The sequence below is a fragment of the Bos javanicus genome, chromosome 8, assembly GCF_032452875.1.
Source record: "Bos javanicus breed banteng chromosome 8, ARS-OSU_banteng_1.0, whole genome shotgun sequence".
Taxonomy (NCBI): Eukaryota; Metazoa; Chordata; class Mammalia; order Artiodactyla; family Bovidae; genus Bos; species Bos javanicus.
In genome coordinates, this window is record NC_083875.1 from 89,616,551 (window position 1) to 89,636,613 (window position 20,063).

The following is a 20,063-nucleotide window of genomic DNA, read 5'->3' on the forward strand; positions in this document are numbered from 1 at the left end:
AAACACAATCAGTGAATGTTCGAGTATGTTACATATCACAAACCAGGGTAAATTGCTGCTAATAAGTGAAATAAAAAGTTAATGAAAAAATTATGATTCATGAGATTCCCACATTATCAAATGAAGTGTTATAAGCTTTCTGGTTCTATTGCTGGAGAGATGCTGAAAGCATCTTTAACTTCATTAGCCTTTAGTGAATATATTCACCAAATGTTTACTTTGTACCCATTTCATTGAGGCATTAGGAATGCAAAGAGGAATAAAGACACAGGCCTGTGGATTCTTCCAGCTGACAAAGTGTGTGAGTGGGTGCTGGAGCCTGCACTGGGTTTGGGGATGAGGGTGCAGGGCAAAATCGGGATATTTTGGAGACAAGCTGAGATATTGGGGAATTGAGAGGGAGGGAGGGCATGGAAATGTCAGAGAAACTTAAAGGTTTAAATTTTCTTCATTTTGAATTTTGGCAGCATCACTTTGTTACATTCTCTGTGTAAAGCATCATGCCACACTAAAATGGTGAAAAAGGATCATGCAAACAGGCAGAGGTCATGGCTGCAGAACACAAGAAGTGCTCTTGCAAGATAAGGGATATTACCACTTGAGGAGGGAGGGCACTTTCTGGGTGTCTGATATTTGACACAAATCATGAAGGGTTGGAAGTCATCTGAGAAGGGGAAGTGGGGAGGGAGGAAAGGAAAGAAGGAGTTGCAGGGAGGAGGATATTGCCTCTATGGACACAAGAGGTGTGACGAGATGGGATGCACGAGGTAGAGATGAAAGATTTGGTTTGGTAGGAGTATGGGTGTGGAGGTGGTGTGTGAAACCCAAAAGGCAGGCGAAGGATAAAATCATGCTTTATTTATATGTATTACCTACTTTCCTGACTAGCATGGACCTTCAGTCAGAGCATGCTCTCGTCTATACTGTTCGCTGGTGTCCTTTCATCTGTCTAGACCAGTTCTGGCACAGAGTAGGGGCTCCATCAACATTTACAGAATGAATGATGTGTTGGAAGGATCTCCTTTTTCAATTACAGAGAGAAGCTGTTGCATATCGTTGAGGTTCTTCCAATTTTCACTGCTGCATCATCACCTTGTTTTGTGAATATACTGCTATGTATTATTAATTACACCATTGATGGGTATTTGGTTTTCCTTCAGTTAGGGACTACTATGCATAGTGCTACTGTGAATATTTTCATACATTTATTTTGGTGGGCAGATGGATTTATTTCTCTTGGAGTGGAATTGCTGTATCACAGGGTATGAACATATTCAGTTTCAGAAGAAAATGCCAGTTTTCCCAAGTGTTTTCCACAATTTATATACCTACCAGCAGTGCAAGAGTTCCTGTTGCTCCACCCCCTACTCTTGATATTGTATTTTCCACTTTACCAACCAGGTGGGTGTGTAGTGTGTGCACTGTGGTTCAATGAGCAGTTACCTGATGACTAATGAAACTGATCACCTTTTGTTCATGTATTTGCCACTTGAAGTTACCTTAAAATGTAATGCACAATTTAAACTGGTATATTTCTAATACCAGCTTTAGTATCTGATGTTAGTATTCTAGTCCAAAGGAGACAAGAGCCTCACTATCTTATCTTTCATTTCTCTTCATTCCCCATCTTCCCTCTGCTATGCTCCTTCTATCTTCCATGTCATTGTAGAACCTTCAGTTCAGTTCAGTTCAGTTGCTCAGTCGTGTCCACTCTTTGCCACCCCATGAATTGCAGCACACCAGGCCTCCCTGTCCATCACCAACTCCCAGAGTTCAGCCAAACTCATGTCCATCGAGTCAGTGATGCCTTCCAGCCGTATCATTCTCTGTTGTCCCCTTCTCCTCCTGCCCCCAATCCCTCCCAGCATCAGGGTCTTTTCCAATGAATCAACTCTTTGCATGAGGTGGCCAAAGTATTGGAGTTTCAGCTTTAGCATCAGTCCTTCCAAAGAACACCCAGGACTGATCTCCTTTAGAATGGACTGGTTGGATCTCCTTGCCGTCCAAGGGACTCTCAAGAGTCTTCTCCAACACCACAGTTCAAAAGCATCAATTCTTCGGCGCTCAGCCTTCTTCACAGTCCAACTCTCACATCCATACATGACCACTTGAAAAACCATAGCCTTGACTAGACGGACCTTTGTTGGCAAAGTAATGTCTCTGCTTTTTAATATGCTGTCTAGATTGGTCATAACTTTCCTTCCAAGGAGTAAGCGTCTTTTAATTTCATGGCTGCAATCACCATCTGCAGTGATTTTGGAGCCCAGAAAAATAAAGTCTGACACTGTTTCCACTGTTTCCCCATCTATCTGCCATGAAGTGATGGGACCAGATGCTATGATCTTAGTTTTCTGAATGTTGAGCTTTAAGCCAACTTTTTCACTCTCCTCTTTCACTTTCATCAAGAGGCTTTTGAGTTCCTCTTCACTTTATTTGCATATCTGAGGTTATTGATATTTCTCCCAGCAATCTTGATTCCAGCTTGTGCTTCCTACAGCCCAGCGTTTCTCATGATGTACTCTGCATTTAACTTAAATAAGCAGGGTGACAATACACAGCCTTGATGTACTCCTTTTCCTATTTGGAACCACTCTGTTGTTCCATGTCCAGTTCTAACTGTTGCTTCCTGACCTGCATATAGGTTTCTCAAGAGGCAAGTCAGATGGTCTGGTATTCCCATCTCTTTCAGAATTTTCCACAGTTTATTGTGATCCACACAGTCAAAGGCTTTCGCATAGTCAATAATGCAGAAATAGATGTTTTTCTGCAATTCTCTTGCTTTTTCTATGAGCCAGTGGATGTTGGCAATTTGATCTCTGGCTCCTCTGCCTTTTCTAAAACCAGCTTGAACATCAGGAAGTTCACGGTTCTCATATTGCTGAAGCCTGGTTTGGAGAATTTTGAGCATTACTTTACTAGCGTGAGATGAGTGCAATTGTGTGGTAATTTGAGCATTCTTTGGCATTGCCTTTCTTTGGGATTGGAATGAAAACTTTTCCAGTCCTGTGGCCACTGCTGAGTTTTCCAAATTTGCTGGCATATTGAGTGCAGCGCTTTCACAGCATCATCTTTCAGGATTTAAAATAGCTCAACCGGAATTCCATCACCTCCACTAGCTTTGTTCGTAGTGATGCTTTCTAAGGCCTACTTGACTTCACATTCCAGGATGTCTGTCTCTAGGTCAGTGATCACACCATTGTTGATTATCTTGGTCATGAAGCTCTTTTTTGTACAGTTCTTCTGTGTATTCTTGCCATCTCTTCTTAATATCTTCTGCTTCTGTTAGGTCCATACCATTTCTGTCCTTTATCGAGCCCATCTTAGAACCTTAGTTCCAGATTATTGTTATTATATTAAGACACAACCACAAGACATTTAGACTTAACAGTTAATTTCATTGATTATTAAATATTGTGTTTTATTTACCATTTCTTCTTCTAGGATTTAATTCTCACTGAATGCAACATCAGGTAATTCTTTCAGAGAGTTTCCGTACAGTAAACTTTCTGAATCTATGTGTATCTGCAAATGTTTTCGACCTGTTCCCCTGCACAATATAGTTTAGCTGGGTGTTGAAGTCTATGTTCACAAATTATCTTCCTTCAGAATTTTGAAGATGTTGCTCTATTATCTTTTTTTGTATCTGAAGTTGCTGGTGAGAGGTTGCTATCCATATGCTTGTTCTTTTATCTATGTATTTATGTATGTATGTATATTAAATTGTGCTAAAATATATACAAACATAAAATTCCCCATTTTAACCATTTTAAGTATACAGTTCAGAGGCATCAAGTACATTCACATTTTTCGTGTTTAACTCTTTTTTTTTTTTTTTTTAAAGTAACTGAATACTCTTATCCAACACCCAAACTTTTGAGGATTTCCTCTATCATTGTTCTGACATTTTATCAAGACATGGGAGCTTTTGTTCATTTGTTCTTTTAATCTTTTTTTGATTGCACTGTGCAGCTTGTAAGATCTTAATTTGCCGACCCAGGATTGAACCTGTGCCCCCTGCAGTGGAAGTGAGGAATCCTAACCAACTGGACCACCAGAGAATTCCCTGTTCTTGGTGGAACATTTCAAAGGAGAAATTGGATCTTCTCTATTATCTTTTCTCTATATTCTTATGCCTGCATCTTATATTTGATGGGTCCTGAAATATCTGAATCTAGCTTCAATGTCTATATTCAATGTCTTTTAAATTTTCTTTTACTCATCCCAATTCTTTGTTCTTTTATGCTGTTGGTGTTTAGTATGGTTGATCCCACAGTCTCCTTTTGCTCTTTTCATGTGTGTAGCCGCAGTGGGTTTTAGGAATTGTGTCCATCTCTAGGTGTGGTCTTGAATACGCTGTCAATCATTGTAATCGCATCCTCCTGTAAGCAGTTAGTTCAGGAACCAGGATGAAGCCTCAGCAAGGCATTCTCTTGGCAACATCCTCTTGATGCTGTCTGCGCATCAGTGCTCCAGTGTCAGTCCCATGCTTCATGAATGACTGTGACTTCCTTCTTCAGCCCTACTCTGATTGGCTTTCCTCTTTCAGGGATGCCTTAATGTGGCCGGTCCGCTGATACACCCCTTCTTCTGCTTCCCATTGTAATTAGGGATTCACCTATTCTTTCTAACTCTTCTGCCAGTACTGGGGATTTAAGTGGAAGTGAGAGGCTGCAGTGTGCATGCAAACAGCCAACATCATCCAAAGACTTTATCAATTTTTAAACAGAAAAGTTTTTCCCTCATTCATAGTATGAATGCATTTCCTTTTTAACTTCCCTAGTTTCATTAAGCCTAGTTGTATTTTGGGGTGATGCCCACTGTTAGGGAAAGGATATGTGTTGCTAGCTCTGTACTTGTCTCCCACCCTGGAGAGCTGAGTCCTGCTTGGAGCTCAGCTCAGGTTCACACCAGGAAGTCCCTGCCTCAGGCAGATGCTTTACTGAGCAAAGGGTATGTTATGTTATTACATAACAAAGTTATGTAATTTTTTAAAATTTACCAAAGCATTGCATACTTATGAACTTTGGAAAATGCAGAAAATACAGTTTAAGGATTTTCAAGATGAGTTGATATTATACTTAAACGTCCAATAAGTATATTTTAAAAAATAGTCAAAAAACAAATCCTCTTTAATCCCACCACACAAAGAAGATAACTCTGGGCAGCAGGTGGTTGAGGTCAAGATTTAGGGTCTGATATGAGGTGGCCGGGGTTCAAATTTGGACTCCTCCTGTGATCCTGTAAGCTCAGCATTTCACCTTTCTAAGGACTGAGTGTGGCTTCTTCCAAGTGTGACTTCTGACCAGATATTTGCATCAGGCCTCTTACAGACCACTGAGTCAAACTCTGGGGTGAAGAGGGCTTAGCACTCTGGGCTGAACAAGGCCTTCGGGTGCTTCTGATGTGTGCTCAATTTTAAGAGCCATTATTCTAAGCATGGTTTCCTTCATGTGCCTTTTAAAGTGAAAGTGAAGTCACTCAGTCATGTCTGACTCTTTGTAACCCCATGAACTGTAGCCTACCACGCTCCTCTGTCCATGGGATTTTCCAGGCAAGAGTACTGGAATGGGTTGCCATTTCCTTCCCCAGAGGATCCTCCTAACCCAGGGATCGAACCTGAGTCTCCCGCATTGTAGGTAGACGCTTTACCATCTGAGCCAGCAGGGAAGTCCTCATGGGCCCTTAGCTATTAATTATTTGTAATTGCATAAATAATATGTGGGTACATTCTTATTGAAAAACATCATGTCACACAGAATGAAAAAGCAGAAGTCTCTCTTCATTACCGTCAGGTATTGAATTCCTTTCCACCGGTCACTGCAGCTACCAGTTTGCTGCCTGTTCTTGTAGATTTTTTTTTTCCTGTGGATATATTTGTATCTTTGCAGACATATATGTCACTAGGAATAAGTAGTTTTGTGGGGTTTTTTTTTTGCTTTTAACTTAAATGGTATCATAGCATGCATACTTTCCCAAAGTTAGCTTTATTATTGTTATTTATTTGCTTGCCTTGAAAAAAGTTTCAAAAACAGAGCCATATTTTTTTTTTAATTACTGCTTGATCAACCATGATTAAATTTCTTTCTGATATAAGCACACAGTAAAAATCTTTGCATGTGCCCCCTCTTAAAATGTATGAGAATCTCCACAAGTACTTTCTCATGGGAGAAGTTTTGGGTCAAAAGGGAGAAGTGCGTATTTAAATTTTTGAGCCATTCTCTGAAATGCTTGTATCAGTTGTGGTTCCACCAGGAGTAAATACAGACTTTCATCTCATCTCCAGCAACACTGATGTGGCTGAATTTTTCAAAATTTTTTCCCCAATTTTCAATTTCTCATTTTGCTCTAACTACATAGGTTTGCGTGCTAATGAAATTACATAGGTTTGATCACTGCTCATAATGGTCAGCACCATGTCTGTCACATAGTGATTGTTTAATAAAAGTTAGCTTTTAACGATTAACATTTTGGTATAGTCCTTCTGATTTTTTATATATAGCTTTTGAAAGACCTAGTTATTATCATACTATAGATAGTTTGAAAAAACTGACTGCACTGCATTCCTTTTTACTAACTTATTTATTTTAAAAATATTTAAATACTTATTTATTTGGCTATGTCGGGTCTTATTTGCAGCACATGGGCTTCTCTCCAGCTGTGGCTTGTATAGCACAGGGTTAGTTGCCCCACAGCTTGTGGAAGCTTAGTTCTCTGACCAGTGATTGAAACCATGTCCCTTGCAGATTCTAATAAGGCAGGTTCTTAACCACTAGACCACCAGGGAAGTCCCTATCGCATTCTTTCCTCAGTATTTATGTAGTCTTTATAAATATGTAATGATGACATAACTCCTCTGATAGCTTCGCCACACTGACCCTCATCTCCTGAGGAGCACTTAGTTTGTGTCTTTGTTGTTTTTGTAACAAATAATAGTTGATAGGGCTTCCCAGGGGGCTCAGTGGGAAAGAATCCACCTGCCAATGCGGGAGACACAGTTTCAATCCCTGCAAAGATCTCCTGGAGGAGGAAATAGCAAACCACTCCAGTATTCTTGGCTGGAGAATTCCATGGACAGAGGAGCTTGGTGGGCTACAGTCCATGGGGTTGAAAAGTGTTGGACACGACTGAACAACAAAACAACACAACTAAACAGCAAGAGGATCTTTATGCATAATGGTTTTTTTAAGAGTAGGGATCATTAAGATCCATTCCTTATGTTAAAATTTCAGAAATGGAATTTCTGGAACAAAAGAACAGTGTTGAGCCTCTTATATGTGTAGAAAAAATATTTTCTGTGTGGTTATATAAATTAAAAATATTTTTATTATGAGTAATGCATTTACTCTTATTGCACTTATTACACACACACGTGAAAATCCAACAGTCCTAATGTGTGAAATCAAAATGCGAGGGTACTTCTCTCCCTCAGCATACTCCTGGTGGCATACCAAGTATATATTTTGTCAGATATCCTTTCTCTATATAAACACACACACAGAAATGTGGATATATGTTTAATTAGGCAGAGAAAACTTGAGAAAAAAGAATGCATTTGTTCAGATTATAATGATTATTTTAAATAAAAGACAATATTGCCCTGCTTTTTTTTTTTAGCATTTGCAGATGTCTTTTATTGTGATTTGTGTTGGGAAGATCCCCTGGAGAAGGGAAAGGTTACCCACTCCAGTATTCTGGCCTGGAAATTCCATACACTGTATAGTCTATGGGGTTGTGAAGAGTTGGACACGGCTGAGCGACTTTCGCATTTCACTTTCATGCTTCCATTTCTTAGGTTCGTGGAATTTCAAGCTAAACTTTATCTTTCTTTAAATATGATCCATTGCAGATGGATCCTCAAGGTGAAAACTCAGATCTGGTCTGAAGAGCAAGCACTAAGGACTCAGGACACAACCCTAGAGCCTGCTGAAGGCCCAAGAAGGGGCCTTTGAAAGTGTGGATATTTCTCCATGCCCTGAGAGTGGGCACATAATTATTTTCCTCTCCATGAAGAGAGAGGTTGGAAGAAAACTTATGACCAACCTAGACAGCATATTAAAAAGCAGAGACATTACTTTGCCAACAAAAGTCCATCTAGTCAAGGCTATGGTTTTTCCAGTGGTCATGTATGGATGTGAGAGCTGGACTATAAAGAAAGCTGAGCACCTAAGAATTGATGCTTTTGAATTGTGGTGTTGGAGAAGACTCTTGAGAGTCCCTTGGACAGCAAAGAGATCTAACCAGTCCATCCTAAAGGAAATCAGTCCTGAATATTCATTGGAAGGACTGATGCTGAAGCTGAAACTCCAATACTTTGGCCATCTGATGCGAAGAACTGACTCATTTGAAGAGACCCTGATGCTGGGAATAATTGAAGGTGGGAGGAGAAGGGAAGATGAGATGATTGGATGGCATCACCAACTCAATGGACGTGAGTTTGAGTAAGCTCTGGGAATTGGTGATGGACAGGGAAGCCTGGCGTACTGCAGTCCATGGAGTTGCAAAGAGTCGGACATGACTGTGCCACTGAACTAAACTGAACTGCAGAGTGAGGGGCGTGTATGTAGCTCAAGTTTTGCTTGCCAGTTTGTGAAGCCCACCGACACTAACTAACCATATAAGAGGCCCTACCCCTCAGGTTCTGGAGGGTCCAAGCAGCTGGCAAGAGTGAAATGAATTTGGGGGCCTGGGAGTTATTGGTTCAAGGTGGCAGGTTTCAGTGAGCACTGTAAACCTTTCCTGGCATCCTGGCCCTCCTGTGAGTCCTGAGCTCCTGGCAGTTTTTGGTTGTTCTAGGACCTGAGTCTCTCTGTCCGTGAATTCCTGCATCCCATGGGGAACTTTTAAGGGCTTCCCTGATGGCTCAGATGGTAAAGAATCCGCCTGCAATGCAGGAGACCTGGGTTCAATCCCTGGGTTGGGAAGATCCCCTGGAGAATGGAATGGCTATCCACTCCAGTATTCTTGCCTGGCGAATTCCATGGACAGAGGAGCCTGGCGGGCTACAGTCCATGGGGTTGCAAAGAGTTGGCCACGACTGAGCAACTAACACACACACGTTGGGGAACTTTTACAATTCTGGCTCCAGCAATATGTCCCTGACCCCCAGTCTCCTTCACTTCCTAAAACACTTGGTGGGGCAGGGGAAAATGCAGCTACTAAGATAATTCTGACGTCACCTTCATCCTCAGGCACTCAGGGCCAGGGCTGTGTCTCTAGGTAGACTTCTGAGATGGCAGTCCCAGTCCTTGGGGTGAAGCGAGAGTCGGTGGAGGGTGACAGATCTGTGGCTAATCTTTTCCCAACCTTTTTTTTTTTTTTTTGGCTCCCTGCCCTTTCCATTCATTTGTAACTGGCTCAGGCACACAGCTGCTGAGAAACGTCTTTATCAAGACCCTCTTTTACAAAATGATGACTTCTGTCTTAGTGCTATTGGCGGTTATCGCTCTTTTCTTCTGTATTGAAGGAACATTTCCCCTTATTTTCCTCCTGCTCTGGATGAATTGAGTTTTCTTTCAGAATCATTGTAAGTTGCAGTTGTTTTTCTAAGGGCTCTGGATTCTTGCCTACACACCCTATTATTTCTTTGAATCCTTTAAAATTTTTTCTTTGAATTCTTGAACAAGCTGGCTCAGTTTATTCTCACTGACACTCACTTCTGTTACAGGAACTCTGTCTCCAACCCCAGATGTTTTTGCTTTGAACGCTTCTCATCCAGAAAGCTGATTTTATTCTGTGCCCTTGAGTTATTATTTTTAATAATAGTGTTGTTTGCCTGTATTCCTCTGTTTCCTGAAGAAAGTCTTCAGACACAATTGGAAATTCTTTATTTTAATATCATGAACTTGGGTTTTCACAGAGTCCGTTTACCAATGTTATGCCATCAGTTTCCCAAGATTTGGCATGTTTGGACGCCCTACCTGGGGGCTATTACCAGGTTTACTTCAGAAAGCAGGAGAAGCCAAAAGCTACAAAACTCTGAAACACCCAAGGTTAGCTGGAGAATGAAAAAAAAAATAAAACACACGGAAACATATGCCATTTTTAACTAAATATAAACTGTAGTTGAACCCTCAGCCACATTCTTATGAAGATACCCTTAGGAACTTGGCCTGAAGTGTACAAAATAATAATATTACTGGTATCTTAAGCCATGTATATGCCAGGAGTTATGTGAAATATTTTACAGGTGAGTTTTATACTCACAGCAAATCCAGGAGACATGTTATCACCACTGTTCTGATTTAAGGAAAGTAAGGCTGTAGCTGTGCACTTGTATGCTCGCTCAGTCGCTCAGTCCTATCTGAGTCTTTGTGACCCCATGGACTGTAGCACTCCAGGCTCCTCTGTCCATGGAATTTCCCAGGCAAGGATACTGGAGTGGGTTGCCATGCCCTCCTCCAGGGGATCTTCCTGATCCAGGGATCAAACCTGTGACTCTTACACTTCCTGCATTGGCAGGCAGAGTCTTTACTACTGTGCCACGTGGGAAGCCCAAGGCTCTGGGAGAATTAACTAAAAAGCAAGCAAACCTAGGTTTCAAGTATTAAATGGAAAAACCAAGATTTGAACTTGCATAGCCTTAGACACGGAGAAGGCAATGGCACCCCACTCTAGTACTCTTGCCTGGAAAATCCCATGGACAGAGGAGCCTGGTAGTCTGCAGTCCATGGGGTCTCAAAGAGTCGGACACGACTGAGCAACTTCACTTTCACTTTTCACTTTCATGCACTGGAGAAGGAAATGGCAACCCACTCCAGTATTCTTGCTTGGAGAATCCCAGGGACAGAGGAGCCTGTTGGGCTGCCGTCTATGGGGTTGCACAGAGTCGGACACGACTGATGCGACTTAGCAGCAGCAGCAGCAACAGCCTTCGTACAACATTGATCAGATAAAGAAAGGTTGGAATGTTAAATCAGTACTATATAGACAAATCTCAGACTTGAGTGGACATCAGAATCCCTGGAGAGCTTGCAGGACTTTCTAACAGGTTCTGAGATGCTGCTGCTGGCCAGGGGACCACACTTTGAAATTCACTGCCTCATATACATAGTACATTTGGACATTGCTTCATGGTCTCTCCTTTGATTTCCCAACAATTTGTCTTTCATCCTGGTTCTGACACATTTCTTTTGCTGCCCCATGATGTAGCTGTCAAAGAATGACCAGTAAACTGTGAGTTCTTCAAAGGCATGATGCCTGTTCAAGTTCTTTCTATGTGAGCCTCCTAACAGGTGCAGGTAAGTGTTCATTAACACTTATGATGAGAATGGTGTAGGGTCTTCTTACATGTAGTTAGTAAACAATGGGCTTCCCAGACGTGTTACTGGTAAAGAACCTGCCTGCCAATGCAGGAGATGTAAGAGATGCAGGTTCGACCCCTGGGTCAGGAAGATCCCCTGGAGAAGCAATTCACTTAGAATTTAAGTAAATAGCAATTCACAATAGCAATTCACTTCAGTATTCTTGCCTGGAGAATCCCATGGGCAGAGGAGCCTAGCAAGCTACAGTGCATAGGGTTGCACAGAGTCAGACATGATTGAAGTGACTTAGCACATATGCAGTAAGCAAATGCTTATATTCAGTTCAGTTCAGTTGCTCAGTCTTGTCCAACTCTTTGTGACCCCATGAGCTGCAGCACGCCAGGGCTCCCTGTCCAACAGCAACTCCTGGAGCCTGCCCAAACTCATGTCCATTGAGTTGGTGGTGCCATCCAACCATCTTATCCTTTGTCATCCCCTTCTCCTCCTGCCCCCAATCTTTCCCAGCATCAGGGTCTTTTCAAATGAGTCAGCTCTTTGCATCAGGTGGCCAAAGTATTGGCATTTCAGCTTCAACTTCAGACCTTCCAATGAACACCCAGGACTGATCTCCTTTAGGATGGACTGGTTGGATCTCCTTGCCGTCCAAGGGACTCTCAAGAGTCTTCTCCAACACCACAGTTCAAAAGCATCAATTCTTCAGCGCTCAGGCCTCTTCACGGTCCAACTCTCACATCCATACGTGACTACTGGAAAAACCATAGCCTTGACTAGATGGACTTTGTTGGCAAAGTAATGTCTCTGCTTTTTAATATGCTGTCTAGGTTGGTCATAACTTTCCTTCCAAGGAGTAAACGTCTTTTAATTTCATGGCTGCAATCACCGTCTGCAGTGATTTTGGAGCCCAGAAAAATAAATTTTCACACTGTTTCCACTGTTTCCCCATCTATTTGCCATGAAGTGATGGGACCAGATGCCATGATCTTTGTTTTCTGAATGCTGAGCTTTAAGCCAACTTTTTCACTCTCCTCTTTCACTTTCATCAAGAGGCTCTTTAGTTCTTCTTCACTTTCTGCCATAAGGGTGGTGTCATCCGCATATCTGAGGTTATTGACATTTCTCCTGGCAATCTTGATTCCAGCTTGTGCTTCATCCAGCTCAGCGTTTTTCATGATGTACTTACTCTGCATATAAGTTAAATAAGCAGGGTGACAATATACAGTCTTGAGGTACTCCTCTTCCTATTTGGAACCAGTCTGTTGTTCCATGTCAAGTTCTAATTGTTGTTTCCTGACCTGCATACAGGTTTCTCAAGAGGCAGGTCAGGTTGTCTGGTATTCCCATCTCTTGAAGAATTTTCCAAAGTTTGTTGTGATCCACACAGTCAAACATTTTGGCATAGTCAATGAAACAGAAGTAGATGTTTTTCCGGAACTCTCTTGCTTTTTTGATGATCCAACAGATGTTGGCAGTTTGATCTCTGATTCCTTGCCTTTTCTAAATCCAGCTTGAACATCTGGAAGTTTAAGATTTGCATATTGTTGAAGCTTGGCTTGGAGAATTTTGAGCATTACTTTACTAGCGTGTGAGATGAGTGCAATTGGGCGGTAGTTTGAGCATTCTTGGAGAACCAATGGCACCCCACTCCAGTACTCTTGCTTGGAAAATCCCATGGATGGAGGAGCCTGTTAGGCTGCAATCCATGGGGTTGCTAAGAGTCGGACACGACTGAACGACTTCACTTTCACTTTTCACTTTCATGCGTTGGAGATGGAAATGGCAACCCACTCCAGTGTCTTGCCTGGAGAATCCCAGGGACAGGGGAGCCTGGTGGGCTGCTGTCTATGGGGTCGCACAGAGTCGGACACGACTGAAGTGACTTAGCATAGCATAGCATTGAGCATTCTTTGGCATTGCCTTTCTTTGGGATTGGAATGAAAACTGACCCTTTCCAATCCTATGGCCATTGCTGAGTTTTCCAAGTTTGCTGGCATATTGAGTGCAGCACTTTCACAGCATCATCTTTTAGGATTTGAAATAGCTCAACTGAAATTCCATCACTTCCACTAGCTTTGTAGTGATGCTTCCTAAGGCCCACTTGACTTGACATTCCAAGATGTCTGGCTCTAGGTGAGTGATCACACCATGATGATTATTTGGATCATTATGATCTTTTTTGTATAGTTCTTCTGTGTATTCTTGCCACCTCTTCTTAATATCTTCTGCTGCTGTTAGGTCCATACCATTTCTGTCCTTTATTGTGCCCATCTTTACATGAAATGTTCCCTTGGTATCTCTAATTTTCTTGAAGAGATCTCTACTTTTTCCCATTCTATTGTTTTCCTCTATTTCTTTGCATGGATTACTGAGAAAGGTTTTTTTTTAAAATCTCTCCTTGCTATTCTTTAGAACTCTGCATTCAAATGGGTATACATTTCCTTTTCTCCTTTGCCTTTCACTTTTCTTCTTTTCTCAGCTATTTGTAAGGCCTCCTCAGACAACCATTTTGTCTTTTTGCATTTGTTTTTCTTGGGAATGGTCTTGATCACTGTCTCCTGTACAATGTCACGAATCTTTGTTCATAGTTCTTCAGGCACTCTATCAGATCTAATCCCTTGGATCTATTTGTCACTTCCACTGTATAATCATAAGGGTTTTGATTTAGGTCATACCTGAATGGTCTAGTGATTTTCCCTACTTTATTTGATTTAAATCTGAATTTTGCAATAAGGAGTTCATGCAACATGGATGACATTCCCATTTAGGGGCCATGCTTGAAAATTATAAGCCTAGGCTTACCATCATTCCAAATGAAATTGGAATGGGGCCTCTTATAGGCAATGAAGCTAGAAGTTACCAGGGTTAGTTATTCATAAACTCTTCTAACCTCTGGAAGTAAAGGTATGGGGACTGAGGAACAGTTATTAATTGGACGGAAGAGCCTGGCGGGCTATAGTCCATGGGGTCACAAGAGTTGGACATGACTTAGTGACTAAACCACCACCACCACAGCTCTCAGAAGCTGCTCTGGTCCAGACAGTTCCACCAAAACCCCCAGGACTCTGACTTGTTGGCCTGGATGGGATCACACACACATCCTTGACCAACTCTGAGGCTGGAGTTCAAAGACACCCATCATAGAAGTAGCCTACCTGAGAGGTATGGCTGGTTTCATGGATCACTTCCCTCACTATTGCATCATCAGAACAAGGTAGCTCTCTAGAAGTTCTGGGAGGGCTGCTTAAGATCCTTTGTCATTTGAGACACCAAGATGACCTTAATAACTTTTTGGTCCATCTGCATCTTGGCTTGGAGGTCCAATTTTATTAAGCATGGTCTGTTTCTTTTGGTGGAAAATATTTTTCATTTTTCCTCATTTTGTAATTGTATGAGTAATAAATGAACATGTTCTTGCTATGTAAAATGTCTATAAACAACACAGAAGGATTCAGAGCTAATACTCCTTCTGAATCATTCCTCCTCCCACTCTTCTTCCCAGCAATACCCACGCTGTCTTTGTCTCCTCTCTGTGCCCTAGGTCTCTGAAGGTCGACCCAGTGAACTAAGCATCCTCATGTTCATACGCTTATGTGGTCCAGTCTTCTTTAGCAAGTTTCCCTTATCCTCCTCAACCACTTTTTTTCTTTGTCCCCTACCAGCCATACTGAGATCATCTGAGATTTCAGTTTCCCGTCAGTATAAAAAAAAATTTAGAGTTATGCATCAATAATTGCTTAGGTATAAAGTGTACCTGAAAATTTTGTTGATTCTTTTCTTATCATTGTTTCTTGCAGCCCACATCCTTCTCTTTTTTGTAGTCCTTGTTTTCCTGAAATGCTTCTTTCATAGAACGTCTGTGGGTGGTTAACTTTCTGAGTCTTTGCTTTGCCCTCCTATTTGAATGCTAGTTTGGGTGGATATAAGATTCTTGGCTTAATACTCTTCTTCATCCTTTCTATGGTATTTGTTTTCATATATCTGGTGCTGAAAGAGAACTTTCCCTCTACTTTTTTCTTTTATTTTCCTGGAATTCCCATGAAGCTAATGTGGAAACTTCTGCATCTAAATTTCATGACTTTACACTGTGTTTTATGTTTCAGTCTCTTTGGTGGTAGGAGGTTGTCTTCAGTTTTGGGAGGTTTTCTGGGCTCCATTGTCCAGGTTTGCACAGTTCTTCAATTTTGTACATCTCTGGAGCCCAGTGATTGAATTTTCTATGTAGTAAAAACCAGGTAGACACATGATGGAAAAATCAAACTCTCATTCCTTGTGGTTACCAAAATTTATACAAAAATGCCTTCAGTTCAATCACTCAGTCATGTTTGAATCTTTGCGACCCCATGAACCACGGCATGCCAGGCCTCCCTGTCCATTACCAACTCCTGGAGTTTATTCAAACTCATGTCCATTGAGTCCATGATGCCATCTAACCATCTAATTCTCTGTTGCCCCTCCTCCCACCCTCAATCTTTCCCAGCATCAGGGTCTTTTCCAAAGAATCAGGTCTTTGCATCAGGTGGCCAAAGTTTTGGAACTTCAGCTTCAACATCAGTCCTTCCAGTGAACACCCAGGACTGATATCCTTTAGGATGGACTGGTGGGATCTCCTTGTAGTCCAAGGGACTCTCAAGAGTCTTCTCCAAAACCACAGTTGAAAAGCATCAATTCTTCTGTGCTCAGCTTTCTTTATAGTCCAACTCTCACATCCATACATGACTACTGGAAAAACCATAGCCCTGACTAGACGGACCTTTGCTGACAATGTAATGTCTCTGCTTTTTAATATGCTATCTAGGTTGGTCATAACTTTCCTTTCAAGGAGTAAGCGACTTTTAATTTCATGGCTGCAATCACCATCGGCAGTGATTTTGGAGCCCAATGAGATTTATATAATAAAAACTGCAAAGTCTTATTAAAGACAATAAATAATATCTGAATTTGAGACAACTCTCATGTTTGTGGATAAAAAACTTAATAATAAATGTAAATTCTTTTCAAGGTAGCATATGAAATTTCAATGGAATTCAAATGGTTTTTTAGGTGTGGGAGAATGTCATTAAATAATCTTAAAGTTCTTAAGGAAAAATATGCACAAGAGACTCATAAATTGACCAATGACATATGAGAGTTCAGATAAAGGTCCATACAGAAATAGGAATTTAACATACCACAAAGTTGGCACATTAATCCAGCAAGACATGAATGAATGATTAAATCAGTGATATTCATATAAATTCTTACTTAAGTACTTGTATAAGCCTTACAAATAGCTGAGAAGAGAAGAGAAAGGCTAAGAAGAAAGGGAAAGATATACGCAACTGAATGCAGAGTTCCAGAGAATAGTAAGGAGAGATAAGAACACTTTCTTAGGTGAACAATGCAAAGAAATAGAGGGAAAAAATAGAATGGGAAAGATGAGAGATCTCTTCAAGAAATTTGAGATACCAAGGGAACATTTCATACAAAGTTGGGCACAATAAAGGACAGAAATAGCATGGACCTACCAGAAGCAGAAGATAATAAGAAGTGGCAAGAATACACAGAAGAACTATACACAAAAGCTCTTAATGACCTGAGTAATCATAATGGTGTGGTCACTAACCTAGAGCCAGACATCCTGGAGTGTGAAGCCGAGTGGACCTTAGGAAACTTTACTACAAAAAAGCTAGTGGAGGTGATGGAATTCCTGCTGAGCTATTTCAAATCCTGAAAGATGATGCTGTTAGGATCAAGTGCTACACTCAATATCCCAGCAAATTTGGAAAACTCAGCAATGGCCACAGGACTGGAAAAGGCTAGCTTTCATTCTAATTCCAAAGAAAGGCAGTGCTGAAGAATATTCAAACTACTGCACAATTTCACTCATTTCACATTCTAGCAAGGTCGTGCTCAAAATCCTTCGAGCTAGGCTTTTACAGTACATGAACCAAGAACTTCCAGATGTACAAGCTGGATTTAGAAGAGGTAGAGGAGCTAGAGATCAAATTGTCAACATCTGTTGGGTCATAGAGAAAGCAAAGGAATTCTGAAAACCTCTACTTCTGCTTCACTGACTATGCTAAAACCTTTGACTGTGTGAAGTGAGTGAAAGTTGCTCAGTCATGTCCAACTGTTTGCGACCCCATGGACTGTAGTCCATGGAATTCTCCAGGCCAGACTACTGGAGTAGTTAGCCTTTCACTTCTCCAGGGGATCTTCCCAACTCAGGGATTGAACCCAGGTCTCCCGCATTGCAGGTGGATTCTTTACCGGCTGAGCCACCAGGGAAGCCCAAGAATACTGGAGTGGGTAGCCTGTCCCTTCTCCTGTGGATCTTTCCAACCCAGGAATTGAACTGGGGTCTCCTGCTTTGCAGGCAGATTCTTTACCAATTGAGCTATCCTGTGTGGATCACAACAAACTGTGGAAAATTCTTAAAGAGATGGGAATATTAGAGCACTTTACCTGTCTCCTGAGAAACCTGTATGCAGGTCAAGAAGCAGAGCTAAAACTGGACATGAATCAACTGGCTGGTTCAAAATTGGGAAAGGTGTACATCAAGGCTGTATATTGTCACCCTGCTTATTTAACTTATATGTAGGGAGAAAAGTGAAAGTTAGTCCCTCAGTTGTGTTCCAGTCTTTGCAACCCTATGGACTATAGCCTGCCAGGCTCCTCTGTCCATGAAATTCTCCAGGCAAGAATAGCAGAGTGTGTAGCCATTCTGTTCTCCGGGGGATCTTTCACACCCAAGGATTGAACCTGGGTCTCCTGCATTGCAGGTGGATTCTTTACCATCTGAGTCACCAGGGAAGCCCCAGAGTCATTATGTGAAATGCTGGGCTGGATGGCTCACAAGCTGAAATCAAGATTGCTGGGAGAAATATCAACAACCTCAGATATGCAGATGATTCCACTCTAATGGCAAAAAGCAAAGAAGAAATAAAGAGCCTCTTGATAGGTGAAAGAGGAGAGTGAAAAAGCTGGCTTGAAACTCAGCTTTCTAAAAACTAAGATCATGGTATCTAGTCCCATCACTTCATGGCAAACAGATAGGGAAAAAGTGGAAACAGTGGAAGATTTTATTCTCTTTGGCTCCAAAATCAATGTGGATGGTGACTGCAGAGATGAAATTAAAAGATGCTTTCTCCTTGGAAGAAAAGCTATGAAAAACCTAGACAGCATATTCAAAAGCAGAGAAATCACTTTTCCGATCAAGGTCTGTATAGTCAAAGCTGTTGTTTTTCTGGTAATCATTTATTATGGATGTGAGAGTTGAACCATAAAGCAGGCTGATGCTGAAGAATTGATGCTTTCAAACTGTGGTGCTGGAGAAGACTCTTGAGAGCCTCTTGGACAGCAAGGAGATCAAATCAGTCAATCCCAAAGGAAATCAACCATGGATATTCATTGGGAGGACTGCTGCTGAAGTTGAAGCTCCAAAACTTTGGCTACCTGATGCAAAGAGCTGACTCATTGGAAAAGACCTGATGCTGGGAAAGATTGAGGGCAGGAGGAGAAGGGGAACACAGAGGATGAGATGATTGGATGCCATCACTGACTCAGTGGACATGCGTTTGAGGAAACTCTCAGAGATAGTGAAAGACAGGGTAGCCTGGCATGCTGTATTCCATGGGGTTGCAAAGATTTGGACATGACTTAGCAACTGAACAACAACAACTCATATAAGTAGTAGTCCATTTGGAGGCTAGCATTATAATTCATGCCATAGCCTGTATAGACAAATAAATCCCAAATAGATTTAAAAGCTAAATGAAAACCATTAAATAAAGTGAAAGCATAGATAGGTAAATAATAAATAAATATTCTTAAAATAAAATTTGGAAGATTATTATGAAGACCTGTGGACACAAGATCTTCTCATGCAAGATAAGGCATTCCAAAGCCACACCAGAAAGGATAGGCATGTAATCACAGGAATTATTACTATATTACTATGGTAACAAGTTCTTTTAGGTAAAATGTAGAAACTGACCATCAAAAGATTAACATCACATTAATCTAGAAGAAAAAGATGAAGAACCTAATAGAAAACTGGACCAAAGATATGAACAGTCAGTTAACAGAAAAAGAAGTGCAAATAGCCAATAAACAATAGAAAACTACACAATCTAATTAGATGACAGGGAGATTCAAATGAAAACAACAACAGAAAAGAAATACTTTTGCCCACGAGAGGCAAAGTTTCAAAAGATTGATGTTGTCCACTGTTATGTATGGATGTGAGAGTTGGACTGTGAAGAAAGCTGAGCGCCAAAGAATTGATGCTTTTGAACTGTGGTGTTGGAGAAGACTCTTGAGAGTCCCTTGGACTGCAAGGAGATACAACCAGTCCATTCTGAAGGAGATCAGCCCTGGGATTTCTTTGGAAGAAATGATGCTAAAGCTGAAACTCCAATACTTTGGCCACCTCATGCGAAGAGTTGACTCATTGGAAAAGACTCTAATGCTGGGAGGGATTGGGGGCAGGAGGAGAAGGGGACGACAGAGGATGAGATGGCTGGATGGCATCACTGACTCGATGGACGTGAGTCTGAGTGAACTCCGGGAGTTGGTGATGGACAGGGAGGCCTGGCGTGCTGCGATTCATGGGGTCACAAAGAGTCGAACATGACTGAGTGACTGAACTGAACTGAACTGTTACAAAGGGTAGAGAAGTAAACTTGCTTAGACATTGGTGGGGACAGGACAAATTGCTACAGACCCTCGGGAGGGTAATTCCACTTGGCAGTGTTGGTGGTGATGTTTATGTAGTGCCGCAAGTGTGGCAGTGTTTGTCATCTTATATGATTCCCTGAAGTTGGA

General features: G+C 41.4%; 1 protein-coding gene across 4 annotated transcripts in view; it reads left to right on the forward strand.

Moving 5' to 3' along the window:
* Window positions 1-20,063, forward strand: part of SHC3 (SHC adaptor protein 3) — a 191,996-nt gene that overhangs the window by 32,523 nt on the left and 139,410 nt on the right. The window lies entirely within an intron of this gene.